General features: G+C 36.5%; 1 protein-coding gene and 1 non-coding gene across 2 annotated transcripts in view; one reads left to right on the top strand and one right to left on the bottom strand.

Annotated features, from left to right (window-relative positions):
* Positions 1 to 24,825, top strand: part of ZNF804B (zinc finger protein 804B) — a 519,711-nt gene that overhangs the window by 214,003 nt on the left and 280,883 nt on the right. The window lies entirely within an intron of this gene.
* LOC122674968 lies at positions 11,828 to 11,938 on the bottom strand. The gene has a single exon (XR_006335129.1). It is a non-coding gene; the product is annotated as a U6 spliceosomal RNA (small nuclear RNA).

Below are 24,825 nucleotides of genomic sequence, written 5' to 3' on the forward strand. Positions count from 1 at the left end.
TGAAATCACTCTTCTGCAAACCCTTTATGATATGCAGAGAATTCTCATAAATTATAGGCCACATAGCTATAAGAACAGTATTACTGGATTTACTAGAATAATTATTCTATCTTTTGGATTTGCCTCCTTACCAATTATTCCTTTCATGCATATTTTTAGAATTAAACTCAATGCCTGCCCTTCTTCCTTTTTTGAACATTACCTTTTTATTTTTCTTTAAACAGAAACTGTTGTGTTGCTCCAGAATTTTCTTCTAGCAGCATGTACTTTTTGAGGACATACTTGCTCGGCATTAATTAAAGGGATACTCTAGGGGCCTAGACTGGAAAACATGTAGCAGAACTTTCTCTCTCTAACCTGTTGTAGCTCTTACCTCTTTCCTAGTATATCAGAGCTATGGATGGAGAGCTGCAGGTGTTTTGTCTTGTTTTAAGAAGGTCAAACATGCTGAACAGATACAAGTATAGGATGAGGCATCAATAGTTCCTTATCCTGCATCTGCTGGAATCATTCAATCATCACATATTTACTGAAAAGCTATTACATGTCCACTAAGGTACTAAGTGATGACACAAAGCCTGAAACTTCAGTAAAAATGGATTCTGAATTGTTGTTTTCCTCCATCTTTCAATCATTCATATGCCACAAATATGTCCCAGTCTCCCTTTTCCTTTTTTCTCCCCTTCTTAAAATGTCTTTTCTTTTGAAATTGTTTCCAGTTTATCCAGACAGAGTTAATTGTTCCAATCTCTGTTAAAATAGTACATTATTCATCTCTTGTGGCAATACCTAATATTTTTTGTGAATTGTGTATTTACTTGTCAGAATCTATTCCCAATTGTTAGCTTTCAGAGGTCAGGAGATGTGTTTCACTCATTTTTTCCCCTAGATTCCAACATAGTTCCTGCCTGGCATAGCATTAGTGCTTAATAGATACTAATAATAGAGTATGATTTTAAAAAATCCCCCCTTCATTATCAGTTTTTCATAAACACACATTCAACGAGAGAATATAACATTCCTTTGAGAAATAGAAGAGGGTTCTGATGGAAAAGATTACTTTTAGATCAACATTTAATCATCTTTAAAATTTACTGTCACTTCAACAAATATTTTGTTAGAATTGATAATGTCAACAATGTTTGGAGACTGCTGAGTCTGAAAAAATTCAGAATTCTAATACTTCTATAATTCTTCTTCCAAGTAGTATACCTAACTTTAAATCAAAAAGGGAAGCTGTGTTGGGAAAAGGTGACATACTTGAGTCAATATTGTGTTGTGAGTGATAATTAGACTTGCAGATTGAATTTCAACAAATTCTAGGCTATCAAGGCCTTATTATGGGCTATGAAACTATGTTACTATACTTATTTCATATTTTTTAAGAGGCAAATTTTCATATCTTCCAAAGCCAAAGCCTGGCATATAGATGTCCCCCAGAGATTAATGCAATTATTGATTGAATGTTGAACTAAGTATTGGTATTTTAATGCTTTTCTCCTGAAGAAAATTCAGCCACTCTTTACTTCCACAATAATTACTTCTCACATATGCCACTTTTAAGTGTTCATTGAAATAATGTGGAGGAGTTTTTTCTGTACATACTATAATCCATCATGTCTTCTAAGCAGTATAAGGGGATCTTTAGGGAGGAAACCTGTATCTTTGTGAATAAAATTTAGTGCATGATACATAATGCCAGATTGGTTCAACTCAGAGTTTATAAGCTCTGAATTAATAGGAAATATTTTGTTTTGAAATAATAGAAATTAAAACCCTCAAAAAAGCAGGTCAATTATGGTAAATTTTCTTGTATATCTTTTTCTTTTCAAACTTGGAGGTTGATATGTTTTGATCAAAAACCAACATACATCAGTAAAACCTACAAACCCATTTAATTGTGATTTTTAATTTCTTAGCAGTCAGTGTTCTCTTCTAGAGCACTTTGAAATGGATTTTTTTTTCTTTTGTAAGAAAAAATGTTATTGAATCAAAGCTATAGCATGCAGATATGCCGTTAACAGGAAACTTCAAAGTAAATAATTTTAACAGACTTTCATTCTATAGTGACATATTTTCTTGATCTTAGTAGAAAATGTGTATTTTATTGACTATTTAAGATGCCGTGATAAAATTCAGTGTTAATTCTAGGATCCAGCTTTTCTTTGTAATTGATTTAATGATCAGTGGTTTCCCTTTTCATCTAGCCTTTGCTTATTTGAAGAAAAAAACTAGATAGTGCATATAGGACTTAATACAATACCTAGTCTTTGTATTGAATAAACAGGACTCACAAGATGCCATTATGACATTGACATGACTATTCATTTTTGGCCTTCCCAAGTGGCGCTAGTGGTAAAGAACCCTCCTGCCAATGCAGATGACTTAAGAGACATGGATTTGGTCATCGGGAAGATCCCCTGGAGAAGGAAATGGCAACCTGTTCCACTCTTCTTGCCTGGAGAATCCAAAGGACAGAGAGACTGGTGGGCTACAGTCCATAGGGTTGCACAGAGTTGGATGCAACTAAAGTGACTTATCACAGCACAGCCCAACACATTCTTTTAATTTCTACAACCCTTCTACCTTTTCTTTCCTTTTTTTTAGTGAAGCAAGTAAAGTATTTATTAAGAGGAAAAAACATGCAGTATATGTGATAGACACATGGGCAGACTCTAAAGGAAGGAAGTCCCTGAGTTGTACCCTTATGGCAGTTTGAGTTATTTTTATGGGGCATTTCTTCCAGGTTTCCTTTGGCCAGTCATTTTAATTTGCCTGGTTCAGGTCCAGATTTGCTATATCTCAGGAACCTCCGATGCTCATGCACACATCTCTTAGCCAAGACGGATTCTACCAAAAAGGTGTATGGGTAGAACATCTATTGGCATCACTCCCCGCTTTGACCTCCAAAGAGCCTTTCTGCACATGTGTGGTCAGGGAGGTCTCCTGACTTCAAAGATGAGAAATATGTGTTCTGGGAAAGGCCCACCATCCTCTCTTAGTTGTCTTGCTATTCTTGTCTTAGAGTTTCAGTCCACAGGGGATGAATCTCCAATTGGTTTATGCTGAGACGCAGGGAGTATGGTGGCATCTATCTTCTGGCCTCAAATCCTCCCTGAGCAACATAAACCCCAAAAAAACTTTATTGGGAAGATGAAGGGCAGAGATCTGTCTTCTGTAACTTCTTCAGCCTGACAAGAGGCTACCTAGTTGGGGTCACTGAGCTCTGGCCCTGTCTCATTAAAGGGTCCCCCGGGTGACTTCTGTTCTTATTGCAACAGGATCTGTTGTGGGGAGTGACTGGAGTCCCTGCATCACCTTTACCCTGTGATGTTCTAGAGAAAACACTAATTAGATTAGAGAAGAAGGAGCTAAAGATCAGTAAAAGACTATTATCCTTGTGTTGCTAAGGGGAGGGTTAGGCAAGAGGCATTAGAATTTTCTTCAGTAGGAAAATGAATACTATTGTTCTCTACATTAATGTTCTGAGTCTTAGGTCTCTGATAGAAGACACTTTTCCACCAGAAACTTGGCTAAAATTCCTTACGGGATGGACAAAGGCGATCATTAGAAGATCAGTAGAGGTCATTAGAGACCCTTCCTGGTTTGGAATGCAGGATTTCAGGGCTGTTTCTTAGTTGACCTCTCTGGGTATGTAAAAATATTAAAGATAATAAGCACAAGTATATAATAATACTTATTTTGTACATATGTAAATATACATCATATATAAATAAAATATGTTATCATATTTAAAATACTCTTTCCCTCATTTGTGCTCTCATAGGTACAAAACAGCCTCCCATGCAGAGCCCCTTTAGCTGTAATTCCCAGAATAGCACTGAGGCTCTCTATCATTGTGTGTGTGCGTGTGTGTGTTCTTGAGTATATTTCCCTGTACTATACAGTAGGTCATTGTTGGTTATCTATTTTATATAGGGTGTTGCTGTTGTTTATTCACCAAGTCATGGATTCTTTGTAACCTCATGCAGCACGCTAGGCCTCCCTGTACCTCACCATCTCCCAGAGTTTGCCCTAGTACATGTCCACTGAATCAGTGGTGTCATTCAACCATCTCTTTATATAAGGTAGCATGTACCTATTAATCCCAAACTCTTAATTTATCCCCCCTCCTCCACCTTTCCACTTTGGAAACTATGTTTGTTTTCTATGTCTGTGGGTCTATCTCTGTTTTGTAAATAGGCTTATTCATATATATATATATATATGTGTGTGTGTGTGTGTGTGTGTGTGTGTGTTTATATATATATATATGTATAAAGATTCAACATATAAGTGATATCATATGATATTTGTTTTTCTCTTTCTGGCTGGGGCTCTTTGTTGACTGGCCATCGTCCACCAATTTTCTTTTCTCCATTGAATCCAGGATCTGGCTGTGAAATCCTGTCATACCTTTCGTGTAATACTGTTGGTCAGGACTAAAGGTGTTTTGAGGTAAGTTTTCATTTCTTCAGGGTTCACATTTGAACCACAGAAAATCACAAACATCCATTTACCCACTTTAAAAGGGAATTTATTCCCAGGCGCAGCACAACTCACCTTGGCTCCCCTGCCAGAGTAAACTTGTTGCCATCCTTCCGACTACTATAGGTATCATGGGCAGGAACTTGAAGACAGAACACCAAGTCCTCCTAACTCTAGGAGAACTATCACAAATTCTTCAAGAAGCCTCCTTAAATTTACCCTTACTAAACTTTAGGTGAAAGAAGTACTAATGACATTATAGCCTGCCAAGGGAGGATGGGACTTGCAGTTCTTTCTCCAATAATCTGCCTTATAAAACTCTCCCTAGCTGCTTTCAGATTATAGACCTGTGTTCTCAACCCTGGGGGTTACACTGGGGTTGAGCACCACTGCTTAGTCCCTGGTTAACTCAAGTATCATCTGCATCAACAGCATCCTCATTACTGGAAGCTTCAGTTCAGTCGCTCAGTCATCTCTGACTCGTTGCGACCCCATGGACTGCAGCACACAAGGCTTCCCTGTCCACCACCAACTCCCAGAGCCTCCTCAAACTCATGTCCATCACGTCAGTGATGCCATCTAACCATCTCATCCTCTGTCGTCCCCTTCTCCTCCTGCCTTTAATCTTTTCCAGCATCAGGGTCTTTTCCAATGAGTCATTTCTTCACATCAGGTGCCCAAAATATTGGAGTTTCAATTTTAGCATCAGTCTTTCCAGTGAATATACAGGACTGATTTCCTTTAGGATGGACTGGTTGGATCTTCTTGCAGTCCAAGGGACTCTCAAGAGTCTTCTCCAACATCACAGTTCAAAAGCATCAGTTCTTTGGTGCTCAGCTTTCTTTATAGTTCAACTCTCACATCCACACATGACTATTGGAAAAATCAAGCTTTGACTAGACAGATCTTTGTCAGCAAAGTAATGTCTCTTCCTTTTATTATTATGCTCTCTAGGTTGGTTATAGCTTTTCTTCCAAGCAATAAGCATCCTTTAATTTCATGGCTGTAGTCATCACCTGCAGTGATTTTGGAGCCCCCCAAATTAAAGTCTTTCAGTTTCCATTGTTTCCCCATCTATTTGCCATAAAGTGATGGGACCAGATGCCATGACCTTAATTTTTTGAATGTTGAGTTTTAAGCCAGTTTTTTCACTCTCTTCTTTCACTTTCATCAAGAGGCTCTACAGTTCTTTTTAAATTTCTGCCAATGTGGTGGCATTTACATATCTGAGGTTATTAATATTTCTTTCAGCAGTCTTGACTACAGCTTGATTCCATCTTAATAACAATCTTCATCCAGCCTGGCATTTCACCTGATGTACTCTGAATATAAGTGAAATAAGCAGGGTGACAATATACAGCCTTGACGTACTCCTTTCCTGATTTGGAACCAGTCCGTTGTTCCATGTCTGGTTCTAACTGTTGCTTCTTGACCTGCATACAGATTTCTCAGGAGTCAGGTCAAGTTGTCTGGTATTCCCATATCTTTAAGAATTTTCCACAGTTTGTTGTGATCCACACAGTCAGAGGCTTTGTTAAATCAATAAAGCAGAAGCAGATGTTTTTCTGGATGTTTTTCTTTTTCAATGATCCAGTGGATGTTGGCCATTTGATCTCTGGTTCCTCTGCCTTTTCTAAATCCAGCTTGAACATCTGGAAGTTCACGGTTCATGTGAACCTTTTCCTTCATTTTCCTTCAAAAGGATTTCCTTCATCCTTTTCCTTCATTCATAGTTTTCACTTGACCGTCAAAATGAGTACCAAGAGTTACAGTTTTATCACGTTAAACTTTCCATTTTGCAGACATCAGAATATTTCTATTTTAAACATTCTATAGTCTGTAGTAGAGGTTTAAAGGTATAAGGATGAATGAACTAACATTTTTCCAAAAATATTGGGAATCAGATTTTTATTGTTGTTGTTCTTCAGTTGTCCAGTTTTGTCCGACTCTTTGCGACCTCATGGACTGCATCACGCTAGGCCTCCCTGTGATCCTCTTCTCCTTCTGCCCTCTTTTGTCCCCAGCATCAGGGACTTTTCCAATGAGTCATCTGTTTGCATCAGATGACCAAAATACTGGAGTTTCAGCTTCAACATCAGTCCTTCCAGTGAATATTCAGGGTTGATATCCCTTATGATTGGCTGGTTTGATCTCCTTGCTGTCCAAGAAACTTTCAGGAGTCTTCTCCAGCACCAGAGTTTGAAGGCATCAATTCTTCAGTGCTCTGCCTTCTTTATGGTCCAACTCTCACAACTGTACGTAACCACTGGGAAGACCATAGCCTTGACTTATACGGACATTTGTTGGCAGAGTAATGTCTCTGCTTTTCAACAGACTGTCTAGGTTTCTCATCACTTTCCTGCCAAGAAGCAATTGTCTTCTGATTTCATGTCTGCATCCACAGTGATTTTGGAGCCCAAGAGAGGAAATCTGTCACTGTTTCCAGCTTTCCCCCTTCTATTTGCCATGCAGTAATGGGGCCAGATGCCATGGTATTAGTTTTTTTAATATATTGTCCTAAGATGGCTCTTTTACTCTCCTCCTTCACCCTCATCAAGAGGCTCTTTAGTTCCTCTTTGCTTTTGCCATTTGAGTGGCATTATCCACATAAAGAAAGCTGAGCACCAAAGAGTTGATGCTTTTCACCTTGTGGTATTGGAGAAGACTCTTGAGAGTCCCTTGCATTGCAAGGAGATAAACCAGCCAGCCCTAAAGGAAATCAGTCCTGAATATTCATTGGAAGGACTGAAGCTGAAGCTCCAATACTTTGGCCACCTGATGCAAAGAACTGACTCGTTAGAAAAGACCCTGATTCTGGGAAAGATTGAAGGTGGGAGGAGAAGGGGATAAGAGAGGATGAGATGGTTGGATGACATTAATGACTCAATGGACATGAGTTTGAGCAAGCTCTGGGTGTTGACGATGGGCAGGGAAGCCTAGAATATTGCAGTCCATGGGGTTGCAAAGAGTCAGACATGACTGAGCTACTGAACTGACTGATCTACATATCTTACGTTGTTGCTATTTCTCCTTCCTATCTTGATTTCAGCTTGTAACTCATTCAGTCTGGCATTTCTCATGATGTGCTTAGCGTATAATTTAGACAAACAGGGTGACAGCAGACATCCCTGTCATACTCCTTTCTCCATCTTGAGCCAATCAGTTGTTCTGCAGAGTTCTAACTGTTGTTTCTTGACCTGCCTATGGCTTTTCAGGAGGCAGGTAAGATGGTCTGGTATTAACATCTCTCTAAGCACTTTACACAGTTTGTCAGGATAAACACAGTCAAAGATTTTATAGCATAGTCGATGAAACAGAGATAGATGTTTTTGAAATTCCCTTGCTTTCTCTATAATCCAGAGAACGTTGGCAATTTGATCTCTGGTTCCTCTTCCTTTTTTAAACCCAGCTTGAACATCTGGAAGTTCTTGGTTCATATAATGCTGAAGCCTAGCACATAAGATTTTAAGCATGACTTTCCTAGCTTGGGAGATGAGTGTAATTGTCTGATGGTTAGCACGTTCTTTGGTACTACCCTTCTTGGGAATTGGGTATGAGGATTGATCTTTTCCAGTCCTTTGGCCATTGCTAGATTTTCCAGATTTGCTGACATAATGAATGCAAAATCTTGATGGCATCATACTTTAGCAATTTGAATAGTTTTGCTGGAACTTAACCATATCTACTAGCTTTATATTGGTATACAAAACCATTAAACATTTGTGTTTCTTTAAACAAAAAAATCTACCATCTCACTCATTTTATAAATAATTTTTAAAGGATGCAATCTCAATTAAAAACCATTTTTTTAAAATATAAATTTATTTTTATTTAAAAATTTACCTTACCAAAATCATGCTCTTTCCTAAATGTACTCTACTTGGCAGTGGTCCATGAACTAGGAGAGGGCAGCTTCTGTGAGATGCAGGCCATCATGTAGATATATGAAGGGTAGTGAGGGAAATCTGGTGACTCTTCCTTATTTGCAGGGACTTCTGTACACAGCACAATGCAGAAACTCCTCTGTGATAGGTTCAAGTATCTGAGTTCCTTAACCTTGCATCTTAGACTTAGTAGGACTGCCATTAGAGAAAAAGGAAGAAACACAAAAATTCATGGTCTAAAATAGTTGAAAAAGTAAAGTCACTCAGTTGTGTCCTTTACAACCCCATGAACTGTAATCTGCCAGGCTCCTTTGTCCATGGGATTTTCCAGGCAAGAATACTGGAGTGGGTTGCCATTTCCTTCTCCAGAGGATCTTCCTGACCCAGGGATTGAACCCAGGTCTCCTGCATTGCAGGCAAGCTCTTTACCGTCTGAGCCAGGAAAGGTTGTATGTTCTGTTTTAATAGGAAGTTGTGAATCAACATACCTTATATAAAGGGCAAGGATCATAAATACTAGAAGACTGTAACAGGTACAGGAACCACAGACCCTTTAGCATTATAAAATAGTTCTATACCCACCATGGATGATTTATTGATCCTTTCTTATTGACAAACTGATTGCATACATGCCAAAATGAACAGACTGGAAGCAGAAGCAAATTTAGATGCAAACAAAACTGTAATGGATGATACATTTTTCTTCTAATAGGAGCCAGTAAACCTAAGTATTCCTTCAATATAATGCACCCTGTGCCTCAAATATTCCCATGTAAATGGAAATGTAATTTCCAGTATTTTTTTTTCTTTGGATGGATCCTCAATTCATAAAAAGGTAATGGGGCATATCCAAGTTCTGGCAGACAAAGATTCTGATAGTCATAGTCATAAAATATATTAATGTAATATTAAAGCAATATAGCCTGGCTAGAAGGCCTAATTGTTTAAATTCCTTCTCCCTTTTTCTAGTCCCTATTCCTATAATAAATATTTTCCAACATCCTCATTCAATTTATTTCCTTCTCATACCTCCAATTCTCTTATGGCACTAATGACAACTAATGATTTGTGATTCACCATATTTTTATTAATTGTGGAATTTCCTTCCTGCCCCACAGCACAAATAATCTATTTTTAGAAAATAATACCAGTCTATTTTCTAGCTTTTTCTGTGTTTAGCTTCTTAAGGAGTAAAACCGAATTCCTTTCCAAAGTGCTTAATGCTTACTGCCTACACAAATGATGAGCATTTCAGTGGCTTAGTGATAAAGAGTCTTCCTGCCATTGCAGGAGACCCAGGAGACATGGGCTCAGTCTCTGGGTTGGGAAGATCCTCTAGAAGAGGAAATGGCAACCCACTTCAGTATCCTTGCTGGGAAGCCTCATGGACAGAGGAGCCTAGCAGGCTACAGTCCATAGGGTTGCAAAGAGTTGGACACAACTGAGAGTGTGCACACACACACTCTCATACTCACACACACACACACTCACACACACTCTCACACTCACACACACACACTCTCACACTCACACTCTCACACTCACACACACACACTCTCACACTATCACACACACACACTCTCACACTCACACTCTCACACTCACACACACACACTCTCACACTCACACACACAGTATACTTAAGAACCATGTAACCAGTAAAATGAAACACCAAGGATCCCAGTACATAAACAAATTCCAGCTCTTGTTTGCCTTGCTCTGCTCTGTAGCTTGCTTTATTCCCTGTTGCTAACATCTTACTATGTTTTTCTTTGTTTGCTCTCTATACAGTGTATCCTTTTACTTGATGTATCTCTCCTGGCATTTACCTCTGACTCACCTTAAATACCAGACTGATTTGCACTGGTCACAGTGTAGTTCCAGAGCTTGAAACTCCTTTTTTCTTCTCCCCCTAAATCTAGTTCTAGACCTTAAGACCCTATGTTAGGCCTATTTCATTCTACAAAAGAAAAGTGGGCTTAAAGTTGAACGAAGTTGAATAAAGCCAAAAGTACTTACTAAATAAACTTAAGTGGTACCTCATTTCCAAGCAAATCATTTCTTAAATAATGGTGATACTTTCTTAACTTGAATTCAAAGTCCTCCATCAAATAGCTCTATGTAGTACAGCTTGGAATTTTTTCCTATGCTTTTCCCAGAAGACTAGTTATTTACATAATCCTCAAATGCTTGATTCTTGCACTTGTGTGTCATTGTCTTCTGTACAATAAACATTTGTAACTATTTCAAAACATCCTTCAGCTCAAGCTCTTTCAATAAGCAATTGAACATACCCTTATGGCAGCAGCCCTGTGGCCTCACCTATTTCAGAGTGCACATACAGGAGTTTGATTTGTATAGAATTTATATTATTACATTGTTATAAGGAGAAGTTTCAAGTGTAAGGCTTATCTCCCCAACTGGACTCTTAAGCACTGGAAAGAAATCATGTATCTTGTCTATATATCTTTGAGTTGCTTGAAAACCTAACATATTACTGATCGAAACATAATAAACATCAACAGTCTTGGCTTTGTAAGGAATTATTATTGTTGTTTAGTTGCTAAGTGGTGTCCAACTCTTTTGCAATCCTGTGGACTATAGTCTGCCAGTCTCCTCTGTCCATGGTATTTCCCAAGCCAGAATACTGGAGTGGGTTGCCATTTCTTTCTCCAGGGGATCTTCCTGACCCAGGGATGGAAACTGCAACTCCTACATTGCAGGTGGATTCTCTATTGCTGAACCAATTGGCCTCCTTTTTCATAATTTAATTTTATTTTGAGAACACATTTCTTATTGGTGTATTAAATAAAACTTCTCTGTAGCTAAAGGAGTAAGAACACTGTTTTGCCACCATAAAAAGAAAAATAAAATCTCTCTACATTATGAGTATGAATTCAAATGACAAAGAAATGAGATGTGGAATGAAAATAAAATTTCACCAGAGAGAGATCAAAGCTTTATTTATTCTTTCGAAAATATGGCGATGTGGATATTCAAAGTTACTGTCTGAATTGTTGGTCAACATGAGAGAGATTTATTCTTCTGTTTCACATAGAGTGATACTTGACTTGGGAGCATATATTTTAAACACCATTTTCAAATGGGCAAAGAATATATGTGTTCACTGATGTGTGTACAGCATAAATGCTTAATTATAACACTAGTTATTAGAAAGCTTTATATAATAAGAAAAGGAGCAGAGATCAAACCACACGTTTCTTTTTTGTATCTGTGAGTCTGTTTCTTTTTTGTATATAAATTCATTTGTATTATTTTTTATATTCCACATATAAGTGATATCATATAATATTTGTCTTTGACTTACTTCACTAAATATAGTATTCTCTAGGCCCTTCCATTTTGCTGCTAACGGCAATATCTCATTCTTTTTTATGCCTGAGTAATATTCCATTGTATATGTATACCACATCTTAATCCAGTTATCTATTGATAAAAATACGGAGTGCTTCACAAATTTGCATGTCATCTTTGCACAGGGGCCAAGCTAATTTTTTCTGTCTATAGTTTTCCTATTTTAATATATGTCCTTTCAAAGCAAGCACTAATTAGTGTTTGTTTTTAAATTTTCAGATGGTTTCTGTCAATGTTGCTTTGCTTATTTCCTACAAAAGAGGAAAAGTATAGGTTATTGCTAGATATAACTAGAGATACTACTTGCACTGTAGATATGGCAGAATTGCTGTCCTCTTCCAAATTTCTTACCCTAAGAAAGTGGGCAACAAAGCAATGAGAAATAAGCATCTGCTTATTTCAAACATGCACAAGCTCATTTACATGCTAGGACATCTGTGTAATATATAAATGAAAGTATAGGGTCTTGCTTCTGGGCTTTGAGAAAAGCAATGCCATTATTGGAGTAAAGTTTCATTTCATTTGTTTTAAGAAACTTTACTTGATTTTATTCTTATAAAACTAATTAGTCTTTGTTCTGAGCATTGGAGTAAAATGTAAAGTTTGAAAAAAGAGATTATCCAGGCTCTCTCCCAGAAGCTTTCACTGTCAATATAGTATTAGATATGTTTATTACAAACTTTCTAAGCAGACTTTTCTTAGTTTTGATCATATATGTGTAGTGATTTACTCAATTAATTTTACAAGTTGTTTATAAAATTGGTTTTATCTCTTGATTCTTCATCTTACATAAATTTCATCATAAATAATATTATCTTACATAATTTTCACTGTGCTTGAGTTAATGTTGTTAAATCTGAGTGATTTAATTCTTTCATCATAGGCTAACTCTTCCCTATTAATTTCTTTTATTCAACTGACTTTTGTCTAATGCACTCAGTTGTAGAAAATTTCAAAATATAATATGATGCAGTATTTATATAAAATTCAGCAGCAGTATTATTATAAGAAATTATGTTTCTTATTTCTATAGCATCTCTTTCATATTCATTAAATGTGCAGAGATGATGACCATGCATTTATGTAATTTTGACCTGTTACAACATGCCAGTGAAATTGTTTTTTAAGATATTTCATGACATTCATAATCAATTTTACTCAAATTTAGGATATTGATTTTGCTAAAGAACATTGTATTTTACTTTATTTGTGCTCCTGTCTGTCTCTTAAATGAGATTGCTCATATGTTCTTTCTTGACTGATGTATATCTTAGTTTCCATAACAGATTAGAACTAACTAAAGTTTTAGTAAATTAATTAATTAGTGTATTTTTGTAACTTTTATTATGTTTGTTTGAATGTATCTACAAAGCCTCTAAAACATCTGAAAAATATGTTTGGCTTAAAAAGTAGACAATATTTGTTGGCATGGCAGTTTTCTAAAGATAAGCTAAATGTTGAAGTTTTTTCTTGGATACTTTTAATTTTGCTAGTGTAGTTTTCAGCTACTTGTCAGCTAAAACCTTCAACTAAGATAATATTGTATTTATTCGGATTGTTTGACTCAAGTGTATACTTCAGAAAACTTCCATAGAAATGTTCCTTCTTTAACACCATCCTTCAAGAAAAATGATTCTGTTTAGAGATCTTCCCCCACTTTATTGGTTAATCACATATTTATTTGTTGCAACACTTTCTTAAAAATACTCAAATTGTTTTTTGCTTTGTTTTAGTCACATTCATTTATTTTTATCACATTCATTAGTATAAAAAGGCTTACATAGGAGATGGTTATAAAAACTTATCCTCTTCATCAGTTTCCTGTGGATCCATTTTCCATAGAGGAGAAGCAAATTATAAAAATTAATTCCAGGCTATATGCCAGCTTTTGGATTGAAATCAATTAACACACAGAAAGAAACAGCTGATGGTCTGGACTAGATTGTTTGATTTTGTTGTCGATAATGTCATTCATTTTGTTTTGCTTTCTGGAAGAAAACTAAAAGTTGTGATGACTAGTCCTTCAAGAACTTCAGATTTCCAAAGATCCCGGCATATTGCCTGCTTTTTTATTGCTACAGTTCTATTCTCCCTGTGCCCGCAGGTGTAAATGACATGAAAAATAATGAGAGGGAAGATTAGGTGTCAGAGAAGGAAGAGATTTGATTTGCACACAGGAAAACAGATGGGCAAAGATGAAATTAAGTGGTTAGAAAATTGAAGCTGTGTTACAAAATATTATAAGGAGTTACGAATTTTAAGTCATGTGAAATACACTATAGGTATAGCACACATAATAGACATACTATCTAGCTAGCAAGGATGATTTTAATTTTATCAAGTTATATCCAAAAGAGAATCTTAGGAAAACTTTAAGAGTGGAAATCACAACTAAAATAATCCATGGTGCTATTCCAATACCATAAAAACATGCATCTGACTTGATTGATTTTGTACAAGGAACAAGCCATTGCACATTTCCTCCTACTTTCCCTTAATCCCAAACAAGCCCCACCTCCAGTTGGACTGATGGTACCCATTCCAAACTGGAGCCTGATTTGGCGACTTCTTGGCTCTTTGTCGAATTTTCTTTCTTCCCTCTCAAGAGATCTAATGTAAGGTGTCTTCATCTAAGTTTTTCTGCTGGCATTTCTTATAGTCATGAAGGTATACCTCTGATAATCCTTTTCTGTAAGTACACATAAATTCTTTGTAACACCTCTGTACCCTTTCTGTTCTCCATTTTCTGGCAGGTATCTTAGGAAATCACTCCCACTATAAATTATTATAAAATACCTGGATTATGATTGAAAGATAAGACTACTTTTCATGTAAATCATGTTAATAAATACTCATTACGCTTTCCTCCAGACTTCTCTTCCTACCACACCCTGTTTCTTGATTAATGGTACCAAGAGATGCCCAATTAATTTCTCCATCTCTGAGACCAGTAAAGGGGAAATCATAAAGGTTCATTCCTCCCTCACCCCAATGATAATAACCAGTAACTGAAACCAAATGTCTATCTCTTTATCACTTCTCATATCTGACCACTTTTCCCCTTCCTCAGAATACTGGATTATTAACTTAAGTCAGGTTTTTATCTCTTGTTTCCACCATTTCAATATTTTTTAATTGATCCTGCATCTTTTGTCACCCCTTTCTTATCTATCCTTAAGATTGTCATCAGGGTAAGATTTTAAGTTGCTAATCAGATCATGCCATACTTTTACATACAATTCATCGTTAACTTCTTATTCCCCTAAACTTAAACCCCATCTTCTTGGCATGGCACTTGAAGGCTACAATAATTGAGTTTCTGCCTGCCTGTCCAGGCTTATTCGAATCCACTCTACATCACACTCTGTGTTGTAGCCATCTCAGAATTCATCATGCCGGTTTGCCCCTTCACAGATGTTTTCTCTGCATTTAACAGACTTCTTACTCTCAGGCCTTGCTTTCCTTGCCTAAGCAATTATATCTAAGATTAATATCTAAGATTAATATAGCACTACTTGTTATTTGTTTTAATGTTTCCCTTTCTACTTACTAATGTTACATTCTATCATTTTTAATTGCAATTATATACCCTTACAATTATATTCTGGGGTAAATAGGCTCTTGTGAGCTAGCCTAGAAATCTTACTATTATTTGTAAAGTGTTTCAATTAAAACAAAAGCCACAAGTTCCAAATGACTGACTGGAAAGCAAATATTTGGAACATAACCTATTGTAATTTCATTCCCACTGGTTATAACACCAAATGAAGAAACAAGATCAAACCTCAGAGGAAGACTTGCTTGGTTGTTAAAACATGTTTCTAGTGATGTAGGCATGAGAGAATAAAGAAAGGTATGTTTCTGTTTAACATTAAATGCCAGATGCTATTTATACACAATAAAAATTCTGGAAACAACAGAGTTTGGCTCTAAGTTTAAAAATGAACTACTAGGGAATTAAGCTCTTAGCTGAATAATGGATGGCAAATAGTAGAGTTGAGTTTCTTACTGTCTGAGTGGGAGATTATAGATAAGTAAGAGGAGAAGTATGTTTAGGGGGCCAGTAAACACACAAATACACATACATATGCACACAGGATAGTATACATAAACATATTATCTTGCTTTGTCAGCTGAGAGAGCTTAGAAGACAATGACACCCCAGTAGCAAGCACAGAATGCACCTGTGTCTTGGTTTCTAATACCCTTCTCCAATTAAAGAAACCAAGGACAATTAGAGAAATGCTTGATGGCCTGATTCTAGGGCTTGGCAGAAAACATACAAGATTATCTTGGAGCATCTTGATATGCTGGAAAGTAAGGAAGTACTCAAAATACAGACCAAACACATGTCATTGATGGTTGTATGTCAAACAGACATACGAGTCAACTGAGAAGTCCAAAACTGGAACAATTTGACCAACAAAATATATAAAGTAGAGTGGATTATAACCCAAAGTATAAAACAAACGCCAATTAGTCCATGATGATATAAATGATCGAATAAAGAAAAAAAAGTGAAAGCATAGACAAATCTCTTGTGCAGTAGAATCCCAAATAATTAGTGTAGATATTTAGCCATCAAGGAAGAGGAACATAACTGCCACTCCATTCCAGGCTGTGCCTTGTGACTTTCTTCCAGAGTATAATGTGGAAAGGAGGGAAAAAAGTAAATCACACAGTAGATAAACCTGACAGATATTCGTTTAGCCAAGTGAGAAGGTTTATACTAGTAATGATACATTGTGTTGATAATATATACCTTTGTTATGGTGTAATAAGGATAGCTGTTTACCTCTGTGATCTTCCTCCTAAACCCTATAACATTAGCTTGATCATGAGGAAACTTCAGACAATTCCCAGTGAAAGACATTCTGCAGACATCTGACCAATATTCAAAACTGTCAGGGTCATCTAAAACAAGGAACATCTGAAACTGTTACAGTATAGAAGATCTAAAAAAAATATGATGACCAAATATAATGTGGTGTTGGGAATGAGATCCTGGAACAGAAATGGGCATTCAGTAAAAACTAAGAGAATATGAATTATCTGTGAACTTTAGTAGATCATTTGTATCAATATTGGTTCCCTTATTTTAACAAATATATGATGCCAACAGGGCGTTAATAATACAAGAAATAGTGAAAGTCTCTTGATTGCAAATTCTATGTATTTTCAATGAAAATATTTTATACATCCCTCTTGTATTTTTTGCATAAAAATAGTGACTTTATATTGTGTTTTTGCATAAAGGACCTTGTATCATATACGGTTAAATCTTTCATCCTTTGGGGAAAAAAATTGCATTGGTTTCAGCTGGCACATCCCATTGCTAGTGTTCACACACAGAATGCTCTTTTATGTGATTCTTTTTTACTGGCTCTTGACCATGATTCTCTTGCATATTTAATGTTCTTGGGCTATCCTTCTGATACATTTTAGTGAACAGACACCATTATCTATCTCTCTCTTAAGTATTTTTTTTAAATCACATATTAAGATTACCTTTACCATGCCCACCTGAACCAATATGTTGTGCCTTGGGATGACAGCTCTGAATGGGAGGTTGTGAAATAATTCAGTTGAAATATAACAATTTAAATTTTTCAGCATTTATAGTCTTTCCTATATGTAGAGTCTAGTCATCACAGGCTATTTACTTTAAAGCAGTAATATGAATTTTTTTCTTGTTACATTATTTAAAACATTTGCAACATAGATTGACAAAGAACAAAACAAATCACTACTCTATTAAGTAGCAAGAGTGTGTGAATGGCCTCAAGGGGAATTTGAAAATCTTGACATAATGAGATATAAAGTATAATTGATTGGTAGGGAGCCAAGACTGATGCCCTCACTACCATGACATTTAGGTTGGAAGACATCTGTAGTTTCCTTCCATCTGACTCAACATATGGGCATGGTAAAAGATTTGTGCACATGGTGTGTATGTGTGTGTGTGTTTGTATAAACTAGACTGTCTAGCATACTGAATGCAATTCTTTATTAGAAATGTTGTGCATAACATTTTAAAAGCAGTATGTGTTTTACTGATATACATTCAGAATGCTTAAAATGTGAGCTGGGGGCCACCATCCCAAACTGGATTTGAGAGATACCCTTAGAACCATCTAATCAACCTTTAAGTTAGCATCATTTTTTTTATCTGTCATCACTTGTTTATATTTAGTGAAAGTGTTAGTCACTCAGTCCTGTCTGACTTTTTGCAACCTCCTGGGCTGTAGCCTGCCAGTCTCCTCTGTCCATGGAATTCTCCAGGCAAGAATACTTGAGTGGGTTGCCATTCCCTTCTCCAGGGGATCTTCCTGACCCAGGGATTGAAACTCGGTCTCCTACACTGCAGGCAGATTCTTACTGTGTTTATTTAGAGTGGTCACTTCTTATGGTTATCATCATATCCAGTTAATAAGGGATGTGATTGAAATTCTATACATGTCTTGCTACCAATACCCTTTTTAGTCTCTCTCTCCTGGAGAGGACTATCTTCCCCTTTATCACCCTTAGCCTTACCAGGCAGAGGCACTATGCCCTCCAGGTAAGGTCACTAACCAAAACCTTATGTTTGCACCCTGTTTTTTAAACGTTGATCCTCCTACTCACATCCGTATTCTGCCCTAGGTATGTCATCTCTAGTCCTCCTGTTCTGAGGATCTATTATTTCTAGTATCCTCCTGTCCATTTAATCCTAGCTAGTCCTCTGGTGGTGGTAATGGTTTAGTTGATAAGTCATGTCCAGCTCTTGCATCCCATGGACTGTAGCCTGACAGACTCCTCTGTCCATGGGATTTCCCAGGCAAGAATATTGGAGTGGGTTGCCATTTCCTTCTCCAAAGGATCTTCCTGACCCAGGATTCGAACCCAGATCTCCTGCACTGTAGTCAGATTCTTTACTGACTGAGCCACCAGGGAAGCCTTAGTCCTCTACTCATCTAGTAGAAGCAAGTCCTCTACTCATTTTCTGCTCAGAAACCTCAGAGATTTGGGGGAAGATACTCTAATCCCACAGGATATTGAAGAAGAAAGTGGAAAACTGGGATTTGCCCTTCAAAACAAAAGCATGCGAGTGTCAACTCCAAGTTTGCAAGAAATGGGAGAAAGAAGACACACTGGCTGCAGAAATGCAGAGAAAAGACTATTCATGGATTAGAACCACACTGCATGAGAGAGATCATCCCCAGGATATAAGAAGAGCAGAGGAGTAGATGTTATTTCCGAATTTAATCTTAAAAGGTACCTTGCCCCTTTGTTAAAATGTAGATTCAGACACCCTACCCTAAATTCAGCAAATCATAATCCTGTGAGGAAGGGGTCTAGAAATCTGATTTTTAAAGTTCCAGAGTGTTACTTAAGATTGGTTAATTTTGAAGAACCCTGGATAAATTGATGGTAAGGTCACAGAGACATAAAATGTCAAGAGAACTAGTGAACAGGAAGAATGGTCTTCCTCATCCCACAATATGGGATAATTAGGCTAAAAGCAGGGGTGAGCGCAGAGCCCTAATGCACAGAGTGCTGTGGCTTCCTTAATGAGCCTGCATTAACTCTGCCGGCTGCAAATACTTCTCAGTAAAATAGAAGTAAAAAGGCTTTTACAATAAGACTACCAAGATTTTGTTAAATATGTTTAACCATTAAGGAAAACATGTGGGATGTTTACTTCATCTGAAGCAATCATTTGCTATTAGTATTTAGCCATAACTTTTTTCTCTTTTTTTGTTCAAAGTTTCTCAACCTGTGGCAGGGGACTTGAAAATATTGTTTGAATGGCATACAGAGCAATCACAAGATTTCCATCAACTTTAGAAGAAAGTCAATAATTTATGCTTTACAGATTATCAATATATTTTCAGAGAATCATCCTAGACTCCTGTTCCTTACTGGTAAAATTGAAAGTACAATTTACCTAAACATTTTTTATAAAAATAATACATATTTCATAATATTAGTACTAAAATGTCTCATACCAATGGTATGTAAAGTTGCTGTCCCTATTTTAACCTAAAGACTAGCACTAGAGGAAAATAATTTGCTTATTCATCATGTTTTATTGATTTTTTTTCAATTGGATTTATAATTTGAATGATTGAAAGAGAGAAGTGTGGACAAGAGCAATTCATAATTAAAGAACTTTTTATAACTTGTTTTGTAGTATCTACTGATTTGATTACTGCTTCTCCAATAAAGATTCTATTTCTCATTCAGTGTACACAAAGATTAATTATAATCAAAGCATTTTTATCATCTTATTCTTTAAAATGTTGATACTTTTCTTAGTAAAAAAAATGAATAGCTGTTTGAAATTTAAAAATAGCATTTTATGGAGAATAGGGGACAAATGAATCAGTATATCAAAATGTTTTTTCTTTTTATGAAAAGATGATTTAATTTTTAACACTCAATTCAGAAAATTCACAAAGGGATAAGCAGAAGGGAGGTTTGTGTCTGTTCTACTGGTTACTAAAAAAATATTTACTTCCACATATTTTCTTTAGGCACATAATTAACATTCTATTTAGTATAATCCCTTTGAAAATTTGTTAACAACTATATTCTTTGTTTCATCCCTCAGTGATACTTAAAAGTAAAATATCTTTTTTAACTCAGCGCATAAATGAGAAATCCCTTGATTATTCAGTATTTTCATCATTTCCTTGAGTAGGACTGAGAAATGTTATTTGCTAAGAGAAAATTCAAGTTTCTAGAAGACTCTTGGAATGGAACTGTCTTTTAACACAAACCTGCTGTCCCAAGAAGACTCAAAAAGGCATCAACATCTGCAACAATTGTTATTAAATATTCCTTCACTGATTCTCTCCTAATTTAAGATATTTTTTATTTTATATTAGAGTATAATTAACAGTGTTAGTTTCAGGTATATAGCAAGATTCAGTTATACACACACATGTATCTATTTTTTTTTTCAAATTCTTTTCCTGTTTAGCTTATTACAGAATATTGAGTAGAGTTCCCTGTGCCTTTGTCCTTGTTGGTTTTCTATTTTAAATATGACCATGCATACATGTTGGGCTTCCCTGGTGACTTAGACTGTAAAGGATCTGCCTGTGATGTAGGAGACTGGGATTTGATCCCTGGGTTAGGAAGATCCCCTAGAGAAGGGAATGGCAACCCACTCCAGTATTCTTGCCTGGAGAATTCCATGGCCAGAGGAGCCTGATCAGGTACAGTCCATGGGGTTGTGAAGAGTTGGACAGGATTGAGCAACTAACATGCACACATACATGTCAGTCCCAAATTCCCAATCTCTCCCTCTTACTGGCTTTTTCCATATGGTAGCCATAAGTTCAGTTCCTAAGTCTTTGAGTCTGTGTCTGTTTTGTAAATAAGTTCATGTGTATCCTTTTTTTTTTTTTTTAGGTGCTGCATTTAAGTGATGTATTTATGTCTCTTTCTGACTTACTTCACTTACCTCTGACTTACTATACTACTTCACTTGGCATAATAATCTCCAAGTCCATCCATATTGCTGCAGATGACACTATTTCAAAATGTTTGTAATGACCAAATAATATTCCATTGTATATATGTACAACATCTTCTTTATCCATTCATCTGTTGATGGACATCTAGGTTGCTTCCATGTCTTGGCTACTATAAACAGCATTACAGTGAATATTTTGGGTGCATGTATCATATTGAACCATTTTTTTTTCTGTATGTATGCCCAGGAGTGTGATTGCTGGATAATATGGTAGCTCAATTTTTATATTTTTAGGGAAACTCCATACTGTTTTCCATAGTGGCTATACCAATTTACATTCCTACCAATAGTGTTGGAGGAAACCCTTTCCTCTACATCATCTCCAGCATTTAGTTTTTGTAGACTTTTTGGTGGTGGACATTCTAACTGGTATGAAATGATATCTCATTGTAGTTTTGATTTGCATTTCTCTAATAATTAGTGATATTGAACATTTTTTTCATGTGCCTCTTGGCCGTCTGTATGTCTTCTTTGAAGAAATATACATGACACAAATAAAATGATAGAAACATTTTCCAGATGGTGGTGAAGGCTATCATAACTCAAAATACACTTGTCTTAAATTGCAATTTTATATGTAATTTTATAATTATACATACTATGATGCATTTAAATGTCTAAGTAGAGGAAGGGTGCATTATTAACAATAAATTTTATGTTTAGGCAAGTTAAACATTTGTGATTTTGATTGATTCATATTTTATGTACAACAACAATACATCATTAAACAATGGACTGTAGAAGAAAAATGTGAGGATAATTTGAGTATTTCAGTAGGTAAGTGCTTTGGTCACATGTCTGTAGGGTGATTCCAAGATAAATACCCAGTTTCTTAATGAAATTCTAAATGAACCTTTAAAGTCTGAAAAGAAAAATAGCATCAAAAGGTATCCAATCCAATAATTTTACTGGTTTCCCATTTATGTTGTGAACTGACTTTTGGGGAAAGAATTTCATACTTCCTGCCTTCTTTTGCTCAGGTCATCTCCATACCTCAACCTACTAGGGTGCTAAAACCTATGTAAATTTACATGTATGGCAAAACCACTACAATATTGTAAAGTAATTAGCCTCCAACTAATAAAAATAAATGAAAAAAAAAAAGACTAAAAAAAAAAAAACAAAACAGGTTTGGTGGTAACAAAAGTTAGCTCCTAATTTGCAAAATCCAGTAGGTTCTCTGTGGTCTCATCTCCCTTGTCCTCTGTAGCATTGTTGCTGCTGATTCAGGTCTTGAAATGTTCTCTTCTTTTGTGTACATGGTATTAATATTTCCCTCAGTCTGATTTCATCTGCTCAGTCCTCTCCGGGGTTTTAGTCAATGTTCTCTTTTCTCCTTATTTGATAATCCTCTTTTTTAAAAAAATGTAGCCTAGCTGATTTGCAATATTGTGTTAGTTTCAGGTGTAAAGCGAACATATAGTCCTCTTATACAATCACACATATGGTCATGGTCCGTATGCTAGGGACCCCTAAAACTCCACCACCAGGCTCCAAACTCTTCCCTGCTTTCTTGGCATTTCATTTCCTTCCCATTCCTGCATAGAACATTCAGGCATTTCAAGTACCAGATGATCCAAGCAAATGTGTTACGTTACCCACTATACTCTGCACAGCCACACTATTTCGATTCCTGAATAATTTGTGTCTCTTTAATGGCATCAACATCCATCTATGTCTTTAAGAATTCCCATAATGTTCTTTTAGATTTCCGCCTCCCTTACACTACATTAGATTTGTCATAAATTCCAATTAATTCCCACTCCAGAATATCTCAAGGTATGAAGACCAAGTGTCAGGGTAAAATATGTCAGTTAGAATGGGTAATAGTGGTAGAAAAGGAAAAGGAGGAGACAGATTAGACACAATTCTCTTTCTATTCCACCATCCCTCCTTGGTTAAAATTCAAGTATGTCTCCATATTTCTTACTGAATAATATTGAAAACTGTTAATGAGGCATGATCTTATCCAATTATTTTCCTAAATGCCCTACATTTTTCCCCTGCTGAATGTCATTTTATTCATGAATACATCTTCTACTTTTATACTACGGTGCCTTTGTTAATTCCACTTTCTTTCTCTGCAATGTCTTTCTACTTTATTTTCTTCTGGAAACTCCACCTGTCTCCACTAATTCTTTCCCTGGAGCCTCCTGTGACAGCCCACAAGTACCATTACCTCTTCTGTGCTTCCAGGACTTTTGCTGGTCTCTTGTAGTCCCTTCTTCACTCTACAAAGCTTCCTTCCCCATCTGTCTATCTGCAAGCTTTGACCTCTTCAAGGGTGGAGACTGTTAGACACTTAGCATATATTCATCCAGAAAACTGATATTAAATGATAAGTAAGTGACTGATTTCCTTAAAGAATATTCACATTATGTAATTGTAGGGGATATTAATTGGTTCTTTGAATTATTTTATATCAATAATGACCACATCACATTTTCTCATGTTTAGTCCCAGTTACTTATTTTCCTACTTCTTGTAGCATAATCTGAGTATGACATTTGGTGCTCATTAAATCACACAGGGGCTTCCCCAGTAGCTCAGCAGGTAACAAATCCACCTGTGACGCAGGAGACACAGGAGAGGCGGGTTCAATTCCTGGGTTTGGAAGATCCTCTGGAGAAGAAAATGGCAGCCTATTCCAGTATCCTTTGCTGAAAAATCCCATGGACATGGGAGCCTGGCAGGCTTCAGTTAGTGTCTCAAAGAGTCAGACATGACTGAATGACTAAGCATGCATAGTCACATAGATCATAACAAATAGAAAAGGCTCAATAAGGAAAACTTCACTGGGAATGTGGTCATAAGGGGGACTCCGTGCTTATATTCAGTCAGGCTCTTAGAGCTGTAATGCTAACAGTAAGAGTAAGCTAAGAGTATTTGCTCATTCAGTCAAAAAATACTTACTGAGAACCTGAAACAGGTATAATATGCACATATAAATCAAAATGATTTATCTTGTAAAATGTCTTTCCTAGTATTTAGTTAATAACTTCTAAACAGGGAACAATCTTCTATTGCTAACACAGGAACGGAGTGAGTGCCAAGCAGGTGAATGGAGAGCAGGACTCCACTGTTGCATGCTCCTGGAGCACTTTATAGGACTCCATGGGCAATTCTGGTCTCCTTTTTTCCTTTGAAGATCCTCTCTGTGAATCCAGTCATTTAAATCCAACCCTATAACACTCCTGGGAAGGGAGGGCAAATAGGAGAGAAATACCCTTCAAACCGAAGCTCACACCCTCTAGAGACACCTGAGATAGGAAAGAAAGGAGATAATTACCTACTTCTCTGTTCTACCTAAGCCCATTTGAATGAAGTGGGAAGAAAGAATCATTTTTACATTACTATACAAAGATGAATCATTTCCTACTTTCTTTTGTAACTGTGATGGAAGCAGCAAGGAGCTGAGTCTAATGAGAAAGATGGCTGGTCCACATCCCAGAAGATCTCAGTTCCAATACTGTGGCCTTAGGCAAGTCTAAGTCTCTTCTCTAGGATCTGAAGGCTCTCACAGTTTCTTTGTATAATGATGCAATGCATATGGTA

The sequence above is a fragment of the Cervus elaphus genome, chromosome 18, assembly GCF_910594005.1.
Source record: "Cervus elaphus chromosome 18, mCerEla1.1, whole genome shotgun sequence".
In the NCBI taxonomy this organism is placed as follows: domain Eukaryota; kingdom Metazoa; phylum Chordata; class Mammalia; order Artiodactyla; family Cervidae; genus Cervus; species Cervus elaphus.